Raw genomic sequence first — 24,068 nt, 5'->3', positions numbered from 1 at the left:
TTATTTAACTCACTAATATTTTTCACTTAACTAATTTAATTTTATACACTCAATAATCTTTGTACTTTCCAAATTAGATTTTGTATACTCATCTCTATATCTATTTTTAAAAATTTTGGTTTGTTCTTCTAATATTAACATATTTAATATTTATATTATTATATAGAATATTAATAATGACTTAAAAAATTATGTTCTGGTAAACACATTGTGTACTATGTTCTTTTCTTGTAAAAAATACTTTTTATTCTAAATTTTACATTCAATTTTTTTAAAAGGGCAAGTTACGTAGTTAAATTGTTTGGAAAACAAATTTACCAGAATACAACATTTAAATATTGAATATGTTTTACAACTTTTTTATTTTTATAAAAACCGCTACAGCATGTAGTAGATTTAAAATTGAACGTAACCTGCTACAAGGTATAGCGATTTACGTAAAAATTCGCGCTGGCCAGAAACCGCTGCAGGATGTAGTGGTTTTTGAAAAAACCTGACTGTGAAAAAATTGCGAGAGGCTCTATATATTTCTGGGCAAATGTGGCATTGCAGAAACTATGAGTGGGTGCCGCAGTTTACATGTGGTAGCCTATAAAATCGCTTTAAGCAGTAACGGATTCTTCATTTGAAATGCAAATTAAGTTTGGTTAAAGAGACAATCTTGCTTAGAGAGAGAATGAGAGTTGTGGATTGAGAGAAAGAGGAGGAGGCTGAGAGGATTTGGAATTTCTAGAGGGGTCATATTCAAGTGGGACCATGGCGGACGAAGACAGGTTGTACCGACTCAACGGCATTGCTCACGTTGCCGACGGCATCAATGAAGCGGTAAGTTTATTTTCTTTTAAGTATTAAAAGTTTAAAACATAAAATGTAGTATTCAGTGTATAAGAATTAGAATATAGAATTTAAGGTTTGTAGTTTAGTATTTGAAATTTAAGATTTAAAATTTAAAATTTTAAATTTAGAAGGTTTGTAGTTTAGGGTTTGAAATTTAAGATTTATTTTTAAATATAGAATTTAAAGTTTGTAGTTTAGTATTTGAAATTTAAGATTTAAATTTTAAATTTTAAATTTTAAATTTTAGGACTTATAAATTTAAAAGTTGCACATTTTATACTTGTTCTAAAGTATATTAACATTCTTTTATATTTTTATATAAAAGGTCATACATATTTCTCTATTTTAATAAAATTAGACTTATATATAATGTCAAGAGAATTATATTTAAAATTTTAGTTAAAAGATTGGATAGATAACACAGTCGTAGTTTTTGTATCAGATTAGGACATTTTTATCCTTATAAATTATAGTTTAGACTTGTAAATATTGGAATTTAATTAGGGTGTGGTTATTTTTCTCACATCATGCAGCCAAGTAGATGTATTTACAGCGTTCGGCGGCAACAGAATATGCCTTTGCATGAAAGGATCATACCTTTTTTGGAGAAGGATGGTTTGTACCATTTGGCTAGGTTGAACACGCGTTGGTTCTGATTGGATGAGCCTCTAGTCAGTGCATTCATTGAGAAGTGGCGTCTTGAGATGCACACTTTTCATATGCCATGCAGAGAATGCATCATCACGCTGCAAGATATGACATATCATCTAGGGTTGTTCGTCGATGGAAAGGCTGTTAGTGGGTGTCTCACAGACTTTGATCAGTTTATGAAAGATGGCAGACCAACTTGGGAGTGATTTCAGGAGTTATTTGATGAGTTGTCATTGCCGAATAAGGTCAAGCAGTTCATAGTCCACTTCAGATGGTTCCATGAGAGGTTCAGTGTGCCACCAGCTTATGCGAGTGAGGATACTGTATGCATACACGTAGTACATACATTATGATGTTTCTATCCATTCAACTGTTTGGTGAGAAGAGTGCAAATCAGGTATATATTCGGTGTTGCCATTTGTGGTGAGGCTTGACGAGACGGGCACTTATATCTGGGGTTCAGTTGCGTTGGCATGGCAATATCGATGCACGTGTCGAGTGACCAATAGAAATGTCACGAACTTGGTAGGTCCCCGACAACTATTACAGTCTTGGATCTTCTGACAATTTCCCACTCTCAGGCTGTATGAGTTTGACGACTTTTTTTTTCGTCGGCATCTAGGTATCAATTGATGCATCGAGGGTTTCATTATTTGTTTCAAGTTATTAACGTTATAGATCACAGATTAAACATTCATATCACATTATTATCCTCCAGGTGGCCCACTTATTTACCCACATCTGATGGGAAGGAGCAAAAAATTATCCAATTTCACATTGCATTAGACTGATTGGGTGGTCGAGATGTAAGTTTTTTGTGTGTGATTTGAAGTTTCATTACTTGTTCACCGACATGTCTGTATATAGCGTTCTAATGCTAGATTCTATTATCATTTTCAGATTGTGTGGGAGCCTTATGTTGAGCTTAACGTACTTGCCGTAGTTCATCCAGAGATTCTAATTGAGGAACACAATCGGTTATCGTGGGCGGTCACTACCCTGATATATTTTGCTGTGATTGAGTGGCATAAAGTTGATAGGGTGGTCCTACAGCTTGGTGGCATATAACATGCACCTTACCCAGCCCTGAACATAGACTAGCTTCATGGTAAGGATGGTAGGAGTGGAGATAGGTGGTTCCCCTCTTATTTTCAAACACGGCACCTGCATTGGAATAACAGAGTTGATTCTGTCCTGAGTATCCAGAAAGTGATTGATCCAGGTTCGTTCGCGGAGTTTCTAGACCGGTGGTAGCGCATAGGTTTCTGTCGCTGGATGCCGCATTTGCTGATCCTAGGCCAGTCAAGATTCCGTACGATGCCTTCCACAGAGGGTCATTGATGAGCGGATAATTTGTATGCTTTTTGGCATTGTTTTTAGTATGTTTTTAGTATGATCTAGTTAGTTTTTAGTATATTTTTAGTTTTTAGTTAAAATTCACTTTTCTGGACTTTACTATGAGTTTGTGTATTTTTCTGTGATTTCAGGTATTTTCTGGCTGAAATTGAGGGACCTGAGCAAAAATCTGATTCAGAGACTGAAAAAGACTGCAGATGCTGTTGGATTCTGACCTCCCTGCACTCGAAGTGGATTTTCTGGAGCTACAGAAGCCCAATTGGCGCGCTCTCAACGGCGTTGGAAAGTAGACATCCTGGGCTTTCCAGCAATATATGATAGTCCATATTTTGCCCAAGATTTGATGGCCCAAACCGGCGTTCAAAGTCACCCTCAGAAATCCCAGCGTTAAACGCCGGAACTGGCACCCAAATGGGAGTTAAACGCCCAAACTGGCACTAAAGCTGGCGTTTAACTTCAAGAGAAGTCTCTGCACGAAAAAGCTTTATTGCTCAGCCCAAGCACACACCAAGTGGGCCCGGAAGTGGATTTTTATGTCATTTACTCATTTCTGTAAACCTTAGGCTACTAGTTTTCTATAAGTAGGACCTTTTATTATTGTATTGACATCATCAAAGGGTAGCTATCTTCATTTTATGCTATCTTAGATCATTGGGAGGCTGGCCATTCGGCCATGCCTAGACCTTGTTCTTATGTATTTTCAACGGTGGAGCTTCTACACACCATAGATTAAGGTGTGGAGCTCTGCTGTACCTCGAGTATTAATGCAATTACTATTGTTCTTCTATTCAATTCCGCTTGTTCTTTGTCCAAGATATCACTTGTTCTTCAACTTGATGAATGTGATGATCCGTGACACTCATCATCATTCTCACCCATGAACAAGGTGACTGACAACCACTTTTGTTCTACAAGCAACCGAGGCTCTAGTGAATATCTCTTGGATTCTTTAATCGGAATCTTCGTGGTATAGGCGAGAACTGATGGCGGCATTCAAGAGAATCCGGAAGGTCTAAACCTTGTCTGTGGTATTCTGAGTAGGATTCAATGATTGAATGACTGTGACGTGCTTCAAACTCCTAGCAGGCGGGGCGTTAGTGACAGACGCAAAAGAATCGATGGATTCTATTCCGGCCTGACCGAGAACCGACAGCTGATTACCCCATGCTGTGACAGAGCATAGGCAAACGTTTTCACTGAGAGGATGGGAGGTAGCCATTGACAACGGTGAAACCCTACATAGGCTTGCCATGGAAAGGAGTAAGAAGAATTGGATGAAGACAGTAGGAAAGCAGAGAGACGGAAGGGAAGGCATCTTCATGCGCTTATCTGAAGTTCCTACCAATGAATTACATAAGTACCTCTATCTTTATCTTATTGTTTATTTTCGTTCATCACCATATCCATTTGAGTTTGCCTGACTAAGATTTACAAGATGACCATAGCTTGCTTCATACTAACAATCTCCGTGGGATCGACCCTTACTCGCGTAAGGTTTATTACTTGGACGACCCAGTGCACTTGCTGGTTAGTTGTGCGAAGTTGTGTAATGCCATGGTATTGAACACCAAGTTTTTGGGGTTCATGACCGGGGATTATGAGAGTTGTGAAAAGTATTGTTCACAATTTCACGCACCAAGTTTTTGGCGCCGTTGCCGGGGATTGTTCAGTTTGGACAACTGACGGTTCATCTTGTTGCTTAGATTAGGTATTTATTTTTTTCGAAATTCTTGAAGATGAATTCTAGAGTTTCATGATGATTTGTTGAAGTCTGGCTGGCTGAGAAGCCATGTCTAATCTCATTGGACCGAGGTTTCAACTTATCATCACAAAAGCTTGTTGATTTTTATCAATCTTGCTTTTGGAGCAGTGATCTGCTAAGGCTTGGCTGGCCTTTGGCCATGTCTAGTGTTTTGGACCGAAGCTTTCTTTGAAAGCTTGGCTGGCTGTGAAGCCATGTCTAATTCCTGGACCGGAGTCTTAGACTAGCATTGCATGATTCTTGGAATCCTCATTAAGAATTTTGATACCTTTTTCTACTTAATTTTCGAAAAACACAAAAAAATAAAAAAAAATCATAAAATCCAAAAATTTCTTGTTTGAGTCTAGTGTCTCATTTTAAGTTTGGTGTCAATTGCATGCATTCATTCATGTGTCTTAGTGATCTTCAAGTAATTCTTGATGATTTCTTACTCTGATCTTTGAATTCTCTTGACTTGAGTGTTTTGTGTGTCTCATATGCATTCTCATTAGTGTCAGTAGTATACAAACTGCTAAGTTTGGTGTCTTGCATGCATTGTTATTTGATTCTTGTTGCATTTCGATTTTTCCTTACTATCAAAAATCCAAAAATATTTTTAATTTGTGTCTTCTCAAGTCAATACTACAGAGAATTGAAGATTCAGAACATACAGCAGAGGAATTATACAGAAAAAGCTGGGCGTTCAAAACGCCCAGTGAAGAAGGACAGACTGGCGTTTAAACGCCAGCCAGGGTACCTGGTTGGGCGTTTAACGCCCAAAAAGGTATAGTTTTGGGCGTTAAACGCCAGAATGTGCACCATTCTGGGCGTTTAACGCCAGGATGTGCACCATTCTGGGCGTTTAACGCCAGGATGGCACAAGGGGGAAGATTCTGTTTTTCAATGCAATTTTTTTTTTCAGGTTTTCAAAGTTTTTCAAAATCAAATCTTTTTCAAATCATATCTTTTCAATCATATGTTTTCAAAATTGATTTCTTTCTATCTTTAAAAATACTTGCCATCAATTGATGATTTGATTCAACATTTCAAGTATGTTGCCTTTTCTGTTGAGAAAGGTTTAATGTTTGAATCATATCTTTTCTTGTTAGCCAAGTTTTTAATTTTCAAAATCAAATCTTTTTAAAATGTTTTTCAAATCATATCTTCTCAATCACATCTTTTTAAAACCAATCATATTTTCTTAACCACATCTTTTTCAAAATAATTTTCAATCAAATCTCTTTGATTTCTAATTTCAAAATCTTTTTCAAAAATCACTTCACTTCTTTCCCACTTTCATTTTCGAAAATTAAGTAATGTTTTTCAAAAATGTTTTCAAAATTTTTACTTAATTTTTGAAAATCACTTCCCTTCTTCTCACATCCTTCTATTTATGGACTAACACTATTCCTTAATGCAAAATTCGAACTCCATCTCCTTTGATAAGTTCGAATTTTCTACTTCTGTCTTCTACTCTTCTTTTCCTCTGACACTTCAAGGAATCTCTATACTGTGACATAGAGGATTCCACATTTCTTGTTCTCTTCTCTCTCATATGAGCAGGAGCAAAGACAAAAGCATTCTTGTTGAGGCTGATCCTGAACCTGAAAGGACCTTGAAGAGAAAGCTAAGAGAAGCCAAAGCACAACTCTCTTTAGAGGACCTGACCGAATTCTTCAAAGGAGAAGAACACATGGCAGCCGAAAACAACAATGCCAACAATGCAAGGAAGGTGCTGGGTGACTTTACTGCACCTACTCCCGATTTCTATGGGAGAAGCATCTCTATCCCTGCCATTGGAGCAAACAACTTTGAGCTTAAGCCTCAATTAGTTTCTCTAATGCAACAGAATTGCAAGTTCCATGGACTTCCACTGGAAGATCCTCATCAGTTTTTGGCTGAGTTCTTGCAAATCTGTGACACAGTCAAGACTAATGGGGTTGACCCTGAGGTCTACAGACTTATGCTATTCCCTTTTGCTGTAAGAGACAGAGCTAGGACATGGTTGGACTCTCAACCTAAAGAAAGCCTGGACTCTTGGGAAAAGCTAGTCAATGCCTTCTTGGCAAAGTTCTTTCCACCTCAAAAATTGAGTAAGCTTAGAGTGGAACTCCAAACCTTCAGACAGAAGGAAGGAGAATCCCTCTATGAAGCTTGGGAAAGATACAAACAATTAATCAGAAAGTGTCCTTCTGATATGCTTTCTGAATGGAGCATCATAGGTATTTTCTATGATGGTCTCTCTGAACTGTCCAAGATGTCTTTGGATAGCTCTGCAGGAGGATCTCTTCATCTGAAGAAGACTCCTACTGAAGCTCAAGAACTGATTGAAATGGTTGCAAATAACCAATTCATGTACACTTCTGAAAGGAATCCTGTAAACAATGGGACTAGTCAGAAGAAAGGAGTTCTTGAGATTGACACTCTGAATGCCATATTGGCTCAGAATAAAATATTGACTCAACAAGTCAATATGATTTCTCAAAGTCTGTCTGGAATGCAAAATGCACCAAGCAGTACTAAGGAGGCTTCATCTGAGGAAGAAGCCTATGATCCTGAGAACCCTTCAATGGAAGAGGTGAATTACATGGGAGAACCCTATGGAAACACCTATAATCCTTCATGGAGAAATCATCCAAATTTCTCATGGAAGGATCAACAGAGACCTCAACAAGGTTTCAATAACAATAATGGTGGAAGAAACAGGTTTAGCAATAGCAAACCTTTTCCATCATCTTCTCAGCAACAGACAGAGAGTTCTAAGCAGAATAACTCTGACTTAGCAACCATGGTCTCTGATCTGATCAAAACCACTCAAAGTTTCATGACTGAAACAAGATCCTCCATCAGAAATTTGGAGGCACAAGTGGGTCAGCTGAGCAAGAAAATTACTGAACTCCCTCCTAGCACTCTTCCAAGCAATACAGAAGAAAATCCAAAAGGAGAGTGCAAGGCCATCAACATGGCCGAATTTTGGGAGGAAGAAGAGGCAGTGAACGCCACTGAGGAAGGCCTCATTGGGCGTCCACTGGCCTTCAATGAGTTCCCCAATGAGGAACCATGGGAATCTGAGGCCCAAAATGAGACCATAGAGATTCCATTGAACTTACTTCTGCCATTCATGAGCTCTGATGAGTATTCTTCCTCTGAAGAGGATGAGTATGTCACTGAAGAGCAAGTTTCTAAATACCTTGGAGCAATCATGAAGCTAAATGACAAGTTATTTGGAAATGAGACTTGGGAGGATGAACCCCCTTTGCTCACCAAAGAACTGGATGACTTGTCTAGGCAGAAACTGCCTCAAAAGAGACAGGATCCTGGGAAGTTTTCAATACCTTGTACCATAGGCACCATGACCTTCAAGAAGGCCTTGTGTGACCTAGGGTCAAGTGTAAACCTCATGCCCCTCTCTGTAATGGAGAAGTTAGGGATCTCTGAGGTGCAAGCTGCAAAAATCTCACTAGAGATGGCAGACAACTCAAGAAAACAAGCCCATGGACTTGTAGAGGATGTTCTGGTTAAAGTTGAAGACTATTACATCCCTACTGATTTCATAGTCCTAGAGACTGGGAAGTGCATGGATGAATCCATCATCCTTGGCAGACCCTTCCTAGCCACAGCAAAGGCTGTAATTGATGTTGATAGAGGAGAGTTGATCATTCAAGTGAATGAAGAAACCTTGGTGTTTAAGGCTCAAGGATATCCCTCTGTCATCATGGAGAGGAAGCATGAAGAGCTTCTCTCAAAACAAAGCCAAACAGAGCCCCCACAGTCAAACTCTAAGTTTGGTGTTGGGAGGCCACAACCAAACTCTAAGTTTGGTGTTGAACCCCCACATTCAAACTCTAAGTTTGGTGTTGGGAGGTTCCAACATGGCTCTGAATGTCTGTGAGGCTCCATAAGAGTCCTCTGTCAAGCTAATGACATTAAAGAAGCGCTTGTTGGGAGGCAACCCAATGTTTTATAATTAACTATTTTCTTTTGTTATTTTATCTTTTTTTGTAGGTTGATGATCATGAGAAGTCACAAAATTAATGAAAAAAGCAAAAATAGAATGAAAAACAGGAAGAAAAACAGCACACCCTGGAGGATGCACCCACTGGCGTTTAAACGCCAGTGAGGTTAGCTGTTGGGCGTTTAACGCCCAGTCTGGCACCATTCTGGGCGTTTAACGCCAGAAAGGGGCACCAGACTGGCGTTAAACGCCAGAAATGGGCAAGAAGCTGGCGTTAAACGCCAGAAATGGGCACCAGCCCGGCGTTTAACGCCAGAAAAGGCTAAAAACGTGTATTTTCTTGCTATTTGGTGCAGGGATGACTTTTCCTTGACACCTCAGGATCTGTGGACCCCACAGGATCCCCACCTACCCTACCACTCTCTCTCTCTTCTTCACCCATTCACCAATCACCTCAACACCTCTTCCCCAAAAACCCTTCACCTATCAAATCCCATCTTTCTCTTCACCACTCACATCCATCCTTCATAAAACCCCACCTACCTCACCATTCAAATTCAAACCACTTTCCCCCTCTCCTATATAAACCCTCCTTCATTCCTTCATTTTCACACAACATACACACCACTTCTCCCCTTCTTGGCCGAAAACAAAAGCCATTCCCTTTCCCCTCATTTCTTCTTCTTCTACTCTCTTCTTTCTTCTTTTGCTCGAGGACGAGCAAACCTTTTAAGTTTGGTGTGGTAAAAGCATTGCTTTTTGTTTTTCCATAACCATTTATGGCATCCAAGGCCGGAGAAACCTCTAGAAAGAGGAAAGGGAAGGCAAAAGCTTCCACCTCCGAGTCATGGGAGATGGAAAGATTCATCTCAAGGGTGCATCAAGACCACTTCTATGAAGTTGTGGCCTTCAATTAAGAAGACATGACCTCAAGCCCGTGGCTAGAGGATGGTTGGAGTTCATCCAACGCTCAATCATTCCCACTAGCAACCGGTCCGAAGTTACCATAGACCGGGCTATCATGATCCATAGCATCATGATTGGAGAAGAAATAGAAGTTCATGAGGTTATAGCCCAAGAACTCTATAAGGTGGCGGACAAGTCCTCTACCTTGGCAAGGTTAGCCTTTCCTCATCTCATTTGTCACCTCTGTTATTCAGTTGGAGTTGACATAGAGGGAGACATCCCCATTGATGAGGACAAGCCCATCACTAAGAAGAGGATGGAGCACACAAGAGACCCCACTCACCATGAGATCCCTGAGATTCCTCAAGGGATGCACTTTCCTCCACAAAACTATTGGGAGCAACTAAACACCTCCCTAGGAGAATTGAGTTCCAACATGGGACAACTAAGGGTGGAGCACCAAGAACACTCCATCATCCTCCATGAAATTAGAGAAGATCAAAGAATCATGAGGGAGGAGCAACAAAGACAAGGAAGAGACATTGAGGAGCTCAAGCACTCCATAGGATCTTCAAGAGGAAGAAAGAGCCGCCATCACTAAGGTGGACCCGTTCCTTGATTTCCTTGTTCTTTATTCTTCTGTTTTTCGAATTTTATGTGCTTATGTTTATCTATGTTTGTGTCTTGTGATCATTAGTGTCTTAGTGTCTATGCCTTAAAGTTATGAATGTCCTATGAATCCATCACCTTTCTTGAATAAAAACGTGCTTAAATTGAAAAGGAAAGAATTGCATGAATTTTGAATTTTATAACAGTTTAATTATTTTGATGTGGTGGCAATATTTTTGTTTTCTGAATGTATGATTAAACAGTGCATATGTATCTTGAATTTGTGGTTCATGAATGTTGGCTCTTGAAAGAATGATGAAAAAGGAGACATGTTACTGAGGATCTGAAAAATCATTACAATGATTCTTGAAGCAAGAAAAAGCATTACTATTCAAAAAAAAACGAAAAAAAGGGAGAGAAAAGAGAAAGAAAATAAAGAAAAATAAAGTTGTGATCCAAGGCAATAAGAGTGTGCTTAAGAACCCTGGACACCTCTAATTGGGGACTCTAGCAAAGCTGAGTCACAATCTGAAAAGGTTCACCCAATTATGTGTCTGTGGCATGTATGTATCCGGTGGTAATACTGGAAGACAGAGTGCTTTGGGCCACGGCCAAGACTCAAAAAGTAGCTATGTTCAAGAATCATCATACCTTACTAGGAGAATCATTAACACTATCTGGATTCTAAGTTCCTAAAGAAGCCAATCATTCTGAATTTCAAAGGATAGAGTGAGATGCCAAAACTGTTCAGAGGCAAAAAGCTAAAAGCCCCGCTCATCTAATTAATACTGATCTTCATAGATGTTTTTGGAATTCATTGCATATTCTCTTCTTTTTATCTTTTTTGATTTTTAGTTGCTTGAGGACAAGCAACAATTTAAGTTTGGTGTTGTGATGAGCGGATAATTTGTATGCTTTTTGGCATTGTTTTTAGTATGTTTTTAGTATGATCTAGTTAGTTTTTAGTATATTTTTAGTTTTTAGTTAAAATTCACTTTTCTGGACTTTACTATGAGTTTGTGTATTTTTCTGTGATTTCAGGTATTTTCTGGCTGAAATTGAGGGACCTGAGCAAAAATCTGATTCAGAGACTGAAAAAGACTGCAGATGCTGTTGGATTCTGACCTCCCTGCACTCGAAGTGGATTTTCTGGAGCTACAGAAGCCCAATTGGCGCGCTCTCAACGGCGTTGGAAAGTAGACATCCTGGGCTTTCCAGAAATATATGATAGTCCATACTTTGCCCAAGATTTGATGGCCCAAACCGGCGTTCAAAGTCACCCTCAGAAATCCCAGCGTTAAACGCCGGAACTGGCACCCAAATGGGAGTTAAACGCCCAAACTGGCACTAAAGCTGGCGTTTAACTCCAAGAGAAGTCTCTGCACGAAAAAGCTTATTGCTCAGCCCAAGCACACACCAAGTGGGCCCGGAAGTGGATTTTTATGTCATTTACTCATTTCTGTAAACCTTAGGCTACTAGTTTTCTATAAGTAGGACCTTTTACTATTGTATTGACATCATCAAAGGGTAGCTATCTTCATTTTATGCTATCTTAGATCATTGGGAGGCTGGCCATTCGGCCATGCCTAGACCTTGTTCTTATGTATTTTCAACGGTGGAGCTTCTACACACCATAGATTAAGGTGTGGAGCTCTGCTGTACCTCGAGTATTAATGCAATTACTATTGTTCTTCTATTCAATTCCGCTTGTTCTTTGTCCAAGATATCACTTGTTCTTCAACTTGATGAATGTGATGATCCGTGACACTCATCATCATTCTCACCCATGAACAAGGTGACTGACAACCACTTTTGTTCTACAAGCAACCGAGGCTCTAGTGAATATCTCTTGGATTCTTTAATCGGAATCTTCGTGGTATAGGCGAGAACTGATGGCGGCATTCAAGAGAATCCGGAAGGTCTAAACCTTGTCTGTGGTATTCTGAGTAGGATTCAATGATTGAATGACTGTGACGTGCTTCAAACTCCTAGCAGGCGGGGCGTTAGTGACAGACGCAAAAGAATCGATGGATTCTATTCCGGCCTGACCGAGAACCGACAGCTGATTACCCCATGCTGTGACAGAGCATAGGCAAACGTTTTCACTGAGAGGATGGGAGGTAGCCATTGACAATGGTGAAACCCTACATAGGCTTGCCATGGAAAGGAGTAAGAAGGATTGGATGAAGACAGTAGGAAAGCAGAGAGACGGAAGGGAAGGCATCTTCATGCGCTTATCTGAAGTTCCTACCAATGAATTACATAAGTACCTCTATCTTTATCTTATTGTTTATTTTCGTTCATCACCATATCCATTTGAGTTTGCCTGACTAAGATTTACAAGATGACCATAGCTTGCTTCATACTAACAATCTCCGTGGGATCGACCCTTACTCGCGTAAGGTTTATTACTTGGACGACCCAGTGCACTTGCTGGTTAGTTGTGCGAAGTTGTGTAATGCCATGGTATTGAACACCAAGTTTTTGGGGTTCATGACCGGGGATTATGAGAGTTGTGAAAAGTATTGTTCACAATTTCGCGCACCAGTCATCGCAGGTGCCCGCTAGGGTACCAGTGCTGGACGTGTCTAATAACAAGCGTGTGGAGTGGCAACGACGCATTGGTACACGGGCTACTGATCAGGAGTGGTGATGGCTGCATGATATAATGCATGAGCAGGAAGCTGGTGGTGATGGTGGAGGACGGGGCGACATTGTGTGCGTTGGTTTAGTGCTAGATGTCGGGGTGCTAGAGCTAGGAGTGCAGCGGCTGGACACGGTGATAGCCTCGCCGGCACCGTGCATGGTCACCAGTTTGATCATGGTGCTGGTGGAGACACGGAGGCTGGTATTCGGGGGCATATTTACCCATGCATCGAGCTCTTAGGTATTCCATGATGTCAGCACCCAAATGTATGCTGATTTTGCTACCATTACCATGACCATGGACATTGACGATCAGCTGGGTGGTTCATAATTCTACGCCGACTTCGCAATGATCATATGGGATGACAACGGTCAGCATTACCAGCATCAGATGTTAGATGTTCATGCTCAGATTCTGGAGTACCAGCTACAGATGCCAGAGGTTCAGTCTCAGATTCTGGTCTACCAGCTACAGATAACAGAGGGCCAGACTCAGATGCCTGAGTACCAGCCAGTTGGTGGTCGACCTTAACGAGCCTGTAGGAAGTCCGTATGACACTTGGTTCACTATAAGAGGGACGCCTCCATCTGCATTGAGAGTGGGTCTACCCGCTGATCATTTCGCAGATCAGCCTCAAAGAGGTGCTAGAGTGAGGCGTCTTGCTCTGTATAGCACAGGCTCGTATCTACTTGGTCCATTTGGGGACAATGCCCATGATAATGACGATGACCAATAGCATCATTAGGATGTAGCTTTATTATTCAGTGTATAACTTTATTATTTGTATGACTTTCTAGCATTGCTTATTAAATTTATGTTTAGTTACAGGACTCTTATGTTGTATAACTTTATTATTTGTATGACTTTCTAGCTTTGCTTATTTATGTGTCACTTTATTATGTATGGGTATTTAGTTGAGTTTCTAGCTTTGATTATTTGTATGACTTTCTAGCTTTGCTTCATCATATATTGTATCTGAATATAATGAAATTAACATTTCAACAAAATGACAATAACATAGATCAACACATAAATCTATACATGTTTTTCAAAGACAAAGTACATGTACGATGACAAAACGAATAATGACAAAACTTTGGTGACAAGAACAACATTAACTAAAATAAAGACAAAACGACAACAACAACATTAACCAAAATAAAGGCAAAACAACAACAACAAGAGAAACATTAACTAAAATAGCGACATCTACACATCACCTCCGGCCATGGAGCCTCACTGAGGGAAATTCCTATGAGTGTGCACAGGTTGTCTGTAGAAGCCACAACGCTTCGGTCTATTAGGATCGGCCTCATCCATGGTATTACGGATTCTAGTGGACCTCGGTCGCCCTTCTCTTGCACGTCTCATGTTAGGATCAGGAATGACAGTCAGACCGTCATAAGGTGCCAAAGTCTCTCTGGAATAGGCGGCACAAACCCATCCAGTATACGCTGAATACCTTAGTCATGTTGTAAATTTCATCAAGATATGTAGCCCATTTCAGTGGCGACTGAGCACAGTATGCGATCGCATGGCCACATTGGCAATAGAGAGCCTGAAAGTATCCACAGTTGTAGGTATGATCCCTGAGGGAAACTCGATACGTACCTAGTGAAAAGTTATCGGTAGAAGTCATCTCGACCACAGTATACTCAGATTGATGCTTGTCAAACAGAGTGACAGTGAAGCATTTCAAATCTCTCAAGTTGGCTCTATTGCCTTCATCAGAGCCCTGGCAAAATGGGTGCCCAGTCCCCAATTGCGCCTCTGCCATCTGTCCTCAAATCACAAATAGGTCTACAAGCCTACCATATGTGGACTTCACCAATGCAGTGACCGGTAGATTCCATGTACCCTTCAATACAGAATTAACACACTCGAATATGTTGGTCGTCATGTTGCCCAACCGTCTACCGCCATCCTGGTGCTGGGTCAACTTATCATACTCCATTCTATTTGCCTAATCACACATCGCCAGATTTTCAATCCTCATAATATCAAACCAATAGCCAAACTTTGCCTTAGTCTTCGCATAAGCAGCATTCACAAGTAGCCGTTTTCCATCCTAACCCTTGAAACTGAGGGAGAAATTAGTTGCAACATCATAAATGCAAAATGCTCAATATGCATGAGGTAGCCAAACACTATCAGGTATCTCCAACATAGCATTGATGCCATTGTGCCTGTTAGAGATCACTAGAATACCCTCTTGCGAAGTCACATGTTATCGCAAGTTAGTCAGAAAAAAAGACCAGGACTCTGCATTTTTCCCTTCCACAAGTGTAAAAGCAATGGGCAAGATATTTGAGTTTCCATCTTGCGCGATAGCCAGAAGCAAAGTACCGTCATACTTGCCATACAAATGAGTATCGTTGATAATAAGGAAAAATGTCTAGAAAAGACGATGAAAGTACACGGTAGATTCATCAACCTGATTACCAACTCTAACTGGAGAAGTCTTCAACAGCGCAACGGTTTCCTCCACGGTGGATTGCACACCCAAGATCCAATAGGGTAACTTGGCATAAGACTCTTTCTAATCTCTGTAGATCTGTGCTACTGCCTTCTGTTTCGCCATCTAGACCATCCTGTAACTAAGCCTAAATCCATAGGTTGCTTTAATAGCTTCCTGCAACACCTTTAGCATAACCGCTGCATCAGCCCTAGCCAAGGAAATGATTCTCGCACAAATAACATGATAATCAAACTGTTAGTGATCGCTTGAAATCGAGGTAGCCAAGCAAGTGTGAGGTCCGTTGTACCTTCTAACCTCCCAGGTACTCTTTCTTGCTGAAGTATGATGTGAATCAACCACGTGCAACCTTTACTGAACTCCTTGCATCTTCTATGGTACTTAAGATGATTTGACTCTATCACCCTGTACTCAACTCCACGACGGATGCTATAATCCTTTGCACTCAACACAGCTTCCTCTTTACTTTGGAAAGATTAGCCGATTTGAAATTCCATAGCAGCATTTCCCTCATGCAATCCTTGACCCCCAAAGGTAGGATCTATGTCCGGTTGTTGGCCGATGGCATCTGTTCCAAGGGTTACCTGAAACTGTAGGTCGATCTCGGATGAGATCTGCGGTGGTGGCCGGAGCTGTTGTGTCTGACTTGTTGGACTTGGTGGAGCTACTGATCCTTCGTCACCGGAGGGTGGTGGTACCTACAAGAGACTCCGATGCTTAAATTAGCATGTGTTTTAGGCAGTTTTTAGTAGAATCAGAGTATGAGTTATACTTGGGTGCTCTAGTGTATTTATAATAGTGTGGGGTGACCTTCAAGATAAGTTAGTTATCTTATCTTATCTTCTAGGGAGCCGCCTTATCTTTCTAGGATTTGCCGCCTTTAGATTTGGGTTGTGCTCCTTTATTGGGCTTGCTTTGGGCTCCCATGGTGATTTGGCCGACCTCTTTGGGATGAGGTCGGGGAATCCAGACCTGAAGAGGTCGGTAGACTTGTCTTTATTTAGCCCGGGTCATACAGCTCGACCCAGGACATGAACAGCTTCCAAGTTCAAGGTTGAGAAATGTGGAGGATGTTGCTGTGTGCCAAAACTTGATAGCCCCTGATGTGTAGGTGGGTTGGTCCGGGTATCCTCATCACTGTCCCCAACAATATCAACATGCTCTTCGTCCGAATCATCCTCTCACATCACATTTTCAACTCGATCCGGTTCACCATCACCAGCAATATCTGGAATCAGATAGGGTGACCTAGCTATCCCAACTGCAACAAATGGAGGATCAACCAACAAACAAGCAAGTGCAACCACAAGCATCGAGGTAGAAGCACCTCCCAACGTAGTCGACTGAGGATTCGGCGTTGATGCCCCAAAACTGTCGACACCATCTTCATACAGCTTATGTATTCTCACTTCCGAAAAACTTCGCCAATGATGAAACAAAACCTACATATCTTTGTTGAACCCTATCACAAATATTTCATACTTCACACCAGTTGAAAGTTGTATTCTGATAAATTTGCTTTTCAAACAATTTAATTAAGTAACTTGTCCTTTTTAAAATTTTTAAAAAAACTAATTTTAATTTTAATTAATAAGATATGTCATAACTTTTTAACTAAATATATTATAAATTTCTGATATTTTATAATTTTATAATATTATTAATATTGTTGTATCTTTTATGGGATTTTTTCTTTTAATAAATAAATTAATTATAATAATTATCGAAATAAATAATTTAAAAACTATTTACCGAAATAAATATCCCTCTCTTATCTTGTTTATACTGTAAACGAAATAATTTTGCATGTATAGTGTAAACGAGATAAGACAAGTAGACGCGAAACATGTATATCTCGTTTACTCTGTAAACGAGATTCATGTAATTTTTTTTAAAATATATGTATCTTGTTTAACTATAAACGAGATATATGCAAAATTATCTCGTTTACAGTGTAAACGAAATGAGAGAGTGATATTTATTTCGATAAATATTTTTTAAATTATTTATTTCGGTAATTATTATAATTAATTTATTTATTAAAATAAAAAATCCTTCTTTTATGTAATTATTATGTCAAAAATAAAATTATAAAAAATAATTTATAAAATTTATTTTTTTTCTTTATATATAGATAAAACTAATTCAATAATTATATATTACACCTAAATTATTTTTATGTAATTAAAAAATATAAAATATAATTAAAAAATAATCCTTCTATATTAAAATTTATGGATCTGAATCCAATGACGTAGATCTGACGAGCCGATTATCGATTAGGTTCATAATTATGGTCTGTGTTGTTGATTCTATATTTCTATGATAGTTAATTTAGTAATTTACCGATTAAACTAATAATCCAATGACGTATTAGGTTGACTGGCTGACAGGCCTATTATCGGTTAGGTTCATAACTATGGTCCATCCTTATTTATCACTTTTGGTGGACCATGGTTAGCTTTGATTGAAATAGGGGGACCACCATTCCACATGACATTCTTCGAGGAAGAGATTGGATATACACCGTGGTGGACAGTAGAAATTTTTCTTAATTATTCATCAGATTATGATTCCTTTTACTAAGTTTTGTGTAGACGAGACAAGAGCTCTCATTACGGTCAATGATCAATGCTTTAGTATTGATCAAATCTATTCTTAATATATAAAAGTAGATACATAAGTTTATTCACGCTATTTTGAAGTTATTCTTCTTTTTCTATGAACGCCATATCAGCAACATTGCTTACTTGGCAAAATATTAGAATCAACCAATCAAATCTTGCCAAATCAACTTTTATTTTTAAACAAAAAAAATACAAAACAAAACTAAAAAACACAATAAAAATTAACAAATTAACTTTTTTCAAATCAATCCTTATTTCTAAAACAACAAAAACACAAATTAACATTTACCCAAAAAAAACCCTTACCTTTCTCATACTTCTCGAAACCCAATCAACCAATCAAATCTTGCCAAATCAACTTTTATTTTTAAACAAAAAATACAAAACAAAACTAAAAAACACAATAAAAATCAACAAATTAACTTTTTTCAAATCAATCCTTATTTCTAAAACAACAAAAACACAAATTAACATTTACCAAAAAAAAACCCTTACCTTTCTCATACTTCTCGAAACCCTCCTCTCCTGGCACTTCTCTGTACCATCCCATGAGCCATTGTTTTTTCCTACCTACATCTTCTTCCGGTCCCATGAGCCATTATTTTTTCCTCAAAACAAATTGTCCATCGCGATGTCTATCTTCGGTGGAGCCGCATTGCATAAATTCCAGAAACCAGGCCAAACTCCATTTCTCCTGTTGCGGTTTCCTGTCGGAACTCGATTCTGGATCTCAGGCCAACGTCACCATTCTTCCCAGGTATTTTTCTAAATATTTTTAAATTTGCCATTTTCTCTTCTCATTCTATTGTTATAAATAATATTTTAATTGTAAAATCATTGCAAGTAGCACAAGTTGATGTATTCCTCTTTTTTTAGCGGATTCTGTCCAATAGTCATAACCAAAATTAATGTGTATTTAAAATTATTCGACAATTTATATTTATGTATTCCTCTTTTTCAAATTGTTATTCCATAAAAGTAGATATTGCTTCCACAATTTACTTGGAATAGATTATCATTCTTTGACCATATGTCATATCTTATTCTCGAAGGATTTGCAGTGATAATAACAGACTGGAAGAATTAATACCCAAAATTGCTAGATTAAAGAGGCGGAGAGCAATTCTTTTAAAAAAAAAGAAGACAAGAAGATATGTGCCTCCAACATAGTCGAAGAGGAGTGCCAATTTAGTTTCCAGTTCAGATTAGTACAAAAAAGTCTTATAACATATTCAGTTCTATTTTTTGTAATAATTTTTGGTACCAATAGAAAAAAAATTCTTTTGTAATTGTTTACAAATCATTACGTAGGATTTAAATAAAATATTTTGCATTATATTTAAAATCATAAAAATCAATGAAAAAAGAATAATTTTTGGGTCAAAAAATCACATGAATAGTAATTTTGCAATCCGTAGAAAAATATGAATATCCTTCCAATTTTATTGTGTATAAGATTGTTCAATCCATTAGTTAAATCAAATTGTTGAGAAAGAAATTGAGAAGCTTATTTGTATTTTTAATACTTCATGGGATAATTTTTTTTTAAAAAATTACTTCAATAATAATTTTACAACCCTTGAAAAGAAAGCTATGTCTTAGATTAAGAAGTATTGTCAATTCAGCTTTCACTTTAGGTGAGTACAAATTATTTTATAACATGTTTTTATTTTAATTGTTGCTACTCATAGCTAATTAATAGAAAAAATCCGTATAGTTTGTTGTAATTGTTTGCGATGTAGGATGAAAATGAAATCTTTTGCATCTATCTATCTATTTCTATTTATTTATCTATATAAAAGCTGATACCAACTCTCTCCACAATGAATTGAAGCCATCTTTTCTTTTCTAATGATGCCACATGCCCTTTCTCAAGGCATTTTTTTAGACAAGGACTCCGTTTTTTCCTCTTTTCGGATGGTAAATATTTCTCAGAACATGGAGTGTGAATCAAACCCACGTTTGAATTCAAATTCAGATACTCTTCCCTTTTGAATCAGGTAGATTCATATCTGAAAGAGGCTTACAATAAGTTCTTTTAAAATTGACTATTTGTCCCTCTGTTAGAGGTGTTCCCGAAATGTCTGCGATCGAGTAAATAGCTCTACGAAGGAATGGATCGAATCAAATTGAAAAATGGAAAGATTTGTACAAGTTATACCACATCAGCAATTCTAATGACTTGGCAAAAGATGAAAATCAACCAGTCACTATTTAGTAAAATATTTTAAAAAAATTAAAACAAAAAATTCTTATCTATTATTATTCAATTGAAACATCAAGTACTAATTAAATGCAATAAACACACATTAAAAGTGTCGTAATAATAATAATAATTATAAAAAATTTTAGTTACAAATATTCAAATTCTACAACTTATACATATTAACAATCTTACTACTCTTCATTTCTTAATCTCTCATAGTAATTGTCAAAAATTCCTTAAATTTAATATAATATCCACAATGAGTTTAAGCCGTCTTTTCTTTGCTAATGATGCCACATCAGGAATTCTAATGATTTGGCAAAAGATGAAAATCAACCAATCACTATTTAGTAAAATGTTTTAAAAAAATTAAAACAAAAAACTCTTATCTATTATTATTCAATTGAAACATCAAGTACTAATTAAATGCAATAAACATACATTAAAAGTGTCATAATAATAATAATTATAAAAAATTTCAGTTATAAATATTCAAATTCTATAACTTATATATATTAACACTCTTACTATTCTTCATTTCTTAATCTCTCGTACTAATTGTCAAAAATTCCTTAAATTTAATATAACATTTTTATATGTTTTTCATTCTCATTCATTTATTTTTTTAATTATTTACAAACAAAAAAATTACAAAAAAAGATAAAATGTAGCCATGAATATAAATCGAAAAATGAAAAAAAAATGAAAATACGGTTTTGTATAATTCTAAAATAAATAACCTATGTCTTTTTTGAAAATAAATAAATTTAAAATCTATTTATAATATGTTCTCCAAAATATTTTTAATATAACATTTATTAAAATATACTATATAGTATAAAAAATCTACCTCTTCGCACATCGCGCGGGTCTCACTCTAGTTATTTATTTTATTCCGCAAGTGGTTTTAATTTAATTTATCTTTAAACACCGTTGAACAGAATTTATTTTGATTATGGAAAAGCAAGTGGTGTTTTGGGAGATTATGGGAGGCTGGGGTGATTTACCGTGGGGTGGGAAAGCCAGTCAACACGCAGGGGCGAGATGACGAGGCAACCAACGCAGCCTCTGACACCACGCAGGGGCGTGGTGAAGCTGGCGGACTTCGTGTCACCACCACGCAGGGGCGAGGTGACTTGGCGACCATGCATGCGTCTGACACCACGCAGGGGCGTGGTGCAGCTGGCGTCGCGGAGTTCCGAGGTCGTTCACCTCGGGGGGGCGTGGTGCAGGTGTCGGCATGCAGGGGACAGGCTCCCCGGTAAACAGCACAAGCGTGGCCTCTCTTCAAGCTCTCAAGCTCTATATAAGAGCATTCCCCCCCCCCTTATAACATTCATAACAACACGAGAGTTCCCCCCCCCCCATTCATATACACGGTTTTGAGAGAGAGGTAGTAGTGAGAGGGAAGAAGGGTTTTGTAGGGGAAGGGGTTGCTGCTGTTAGGAGCATAGTGAGTGAGAAAAAAAATTATTTTGTATTTATTTTGAAAAATGGTTCGTAATTATAATGCTCCGGAGGATCATATAATAAATTATTTGGATCATCCTATATATGTAAGTTGGTAAATTAAATTTTTGTTGTATATATTTTATCTGTTATTTTTTGTTATTTAATATGTTCCATAATAATTTTTTGTTAATTTAAAATAAATTTTCTAATATAAAAAAAACTAAAATAAAATATTATATTGTACAATACAATACTATAGTATAATATAATATACTATACGATATAGTAAATTTTTTTTAAAAAACTCTAATAAAATAAAAAAATGATGTATATACTGTAAGTAAATTTAAATATGTATACTTTGAACATATTCAAAAGTTTAGCCTGTAAATGTGGTAATGTTAATCAAATAAATAAATATTAAAATTATATATAAGTTGTTATTTATAATATTAAAATATTAGAGATGATAATATTTGTTTATTAATAAATGAATAGTTATAACTAATGTAACAAATATATTTTTGTTGATGCAGCCTAACAGAAATTTGTTGGTGCGTAAATTGGATCCGCCACAGAGTTGGAATCTGAGGGTCGAAAACTACTTACGCGCCACTGGATTCTACCACGTATCTAGGATTGGGATGATTAGAGGATTTCACCCGTTATTAGCTGCTCTGGTTGAAAGGTGGAGGCCGGAGACTCACACTTTTGTGTTGCCGGTGGGTGAGGTTACAGTGACATTGGAAGATGTCGCACATATATTTGGGTTACCAATTGATGGAGAGCCTGTAAGTGGATGGACTGATAGTAGTAGTGATTTCGTTCAGAGTCAGAGCATGGCAATATTCGGACGTCAACCGGTGCTCAGTCGTAACTCGAAATCCTATATAAAGCTTGGTTGGGTTCGAAGTATCAGAGATGAAGAGCCGTTGGATACTGAGGAGTCCATAATGAGATACGTGAGATGTCAGATTTTCTGTCTGTTAGGGTCGACTCTATTCACAGATAAGTCGACCGCATACGCCCATGCGAAGTATCTACCGTTGCTTCGCGATTTCCACCGGATCCATACTTATAGTTGGGGTTCAGCATGTCTTGCACATCTTTACAGAGCACTATGCCGTGCATCACGATATGATACGAAGGAGATGGATGGCCCTCTTAATCTGTTGTTTGTTTGGGCATGGGAGCGAATGCCGTGTATTGCGCCTGTACCGAGACATATCCTTCCACCTGCTGAGATACCAGTTGCCATGAGGTAAATATTTATGGTTCTTGTCAGAGATTATATTCATTATGCATGTTTCATTTAGGGGTATTAACGTAAATATACATGTTTCAGGTGGAGTCATTCGGAACGGAGCGCAGCATGGTTAGAGAAGACCGTTGAGACATTTAGGCATGACATAGACTACATGCAGGAGGTAAATATTTATGGTTCTAATGAATCCTAGTTCCATACATTACTGTTAGGGTTTTGACATTGGAATTATCTGTGGCAGTTTGAGTGGCGGCCGTACCTTGGAATGAACGTACCCGTTGAGTTACATGTACATCTTGATGTGTGTGATATCGTTGCTCCGTTGTTGTCATTCGAGTGTATCGAGTGGCACCCTGCGGACCGAGTTATGCGTCAGTTTGGGTTCGCACAGCCCCCCCCCCCCCCCGCGAGTACCAAGGGTCATTCCAGTGGATCAGCATTGCATGGTTCTTCGCGGAGTGCAGCTTCATGACTGGACAGTTTGGTTCCCATCCTGTGCAACAGCTACCAGAAGTGTACCTTTGTACTTTCCATATAGGTGTGTTCCATCTACCTGAACTAGGGGCTTGCAATGCCTAAATGCCCTAACGCATGGATTGAAACTCCAGAATACGCGATGAAGTATTTTTACCCCTTGCGCCTCTTCATTCCCATTGTAGAGTGGGCGTGTTTCTATCTGGACAACTGACCCAGGCATCTTCTGAACCATAACCGAGAGCCACCACGGCAAGGCTTGGTAACTCTCCTCCCAATCACCGAAAACTTTCGCTATGGACTTCTGCTTTGCCAACCAAGCCTTTCGGTAACTGATGGTATAGTTGAACCTTAACTGGACTTCGGCTATTATAGTTTTCACCTTTATGGACGGATCTGTCTCGACCAATGGCCTTATAGCCTCAGCAACTGTGTCCGAGTCCAACTTGGAATGATCTTGTGAAATCACTCCCATCGTGCACGTGTGCCTACCGTTGTATCTGCGTATCTCCCAACACCCTTTTTTCCGTATCAAGCTGGCTCGGATAAGCCAGTCGCACCCGCCGCCCATACATCTTGCACTTTGCATAGAACGTCTGTGGCTCAGACTCATACACTTCGTAGTCAACTCCTCTAGCAATAGTGTAACTTCTAATTGCTGCCACGACTGACTTTCTAGAACTGTATTCCACTCCAATGCGGAACTCTCCGTCCTCGGGATCAGCAACGCCTACAGAAAGTGCCCATTATCGTTTGTTAATCAATCCGAAGTATATATTAAAGATAACAAATTATTCGGTCATCACGTACCTATGTTTGAATATTCCGGAAACTCCGGTGCATGCATGGCGTCGAGATCCAACTCAC

At 38.4% G+C, this 24,068-nt stretch overlaps 1 protein-coding gene and 1 non-coding gene across 2 annotated transcripts in view; both read right to left on the bottom strand.

The window, feature by feature from the left end:
- The window catches only part of LOC112750171 (clathrin light chain 3), a 72,285-nt gene that overhangs the window by 25,534 nt on the left and 22,683 nt on the right, over positions 1-24,068 (bottom strand). The window lies entirely within an intron of this gene.
- On the bottom strand, positions 6,681-6,788 carry LOC112767140 (small nucleolar RNA R71). The gene has a single exon (XR_003184750.1). It is a non-coding gene; the product is annotated as a small nucleolar RNA R71 (small nucleolar RNA).

This window comes from Arachis hypogaea, chromosome 2 (genome assembly GCF_003086295.3).
Source record: "Arachis hypogaea cultivar Tifrunner chromosome 2, arahy.Tifrunner.gnm2.J5K5, whole genome shotgun sequence".
NCBI lineage: Eukaryota > Viridiplantae > Streptophyta > Magnoliopsida > Fabales > Fabaceae > Arachis > Arachis hypogaea.
The sequence above is the reverse complement of the archived record's forward strand: the minus strand, read 5'-3'. Positions and strand labels throughout refer to the sequence as shown.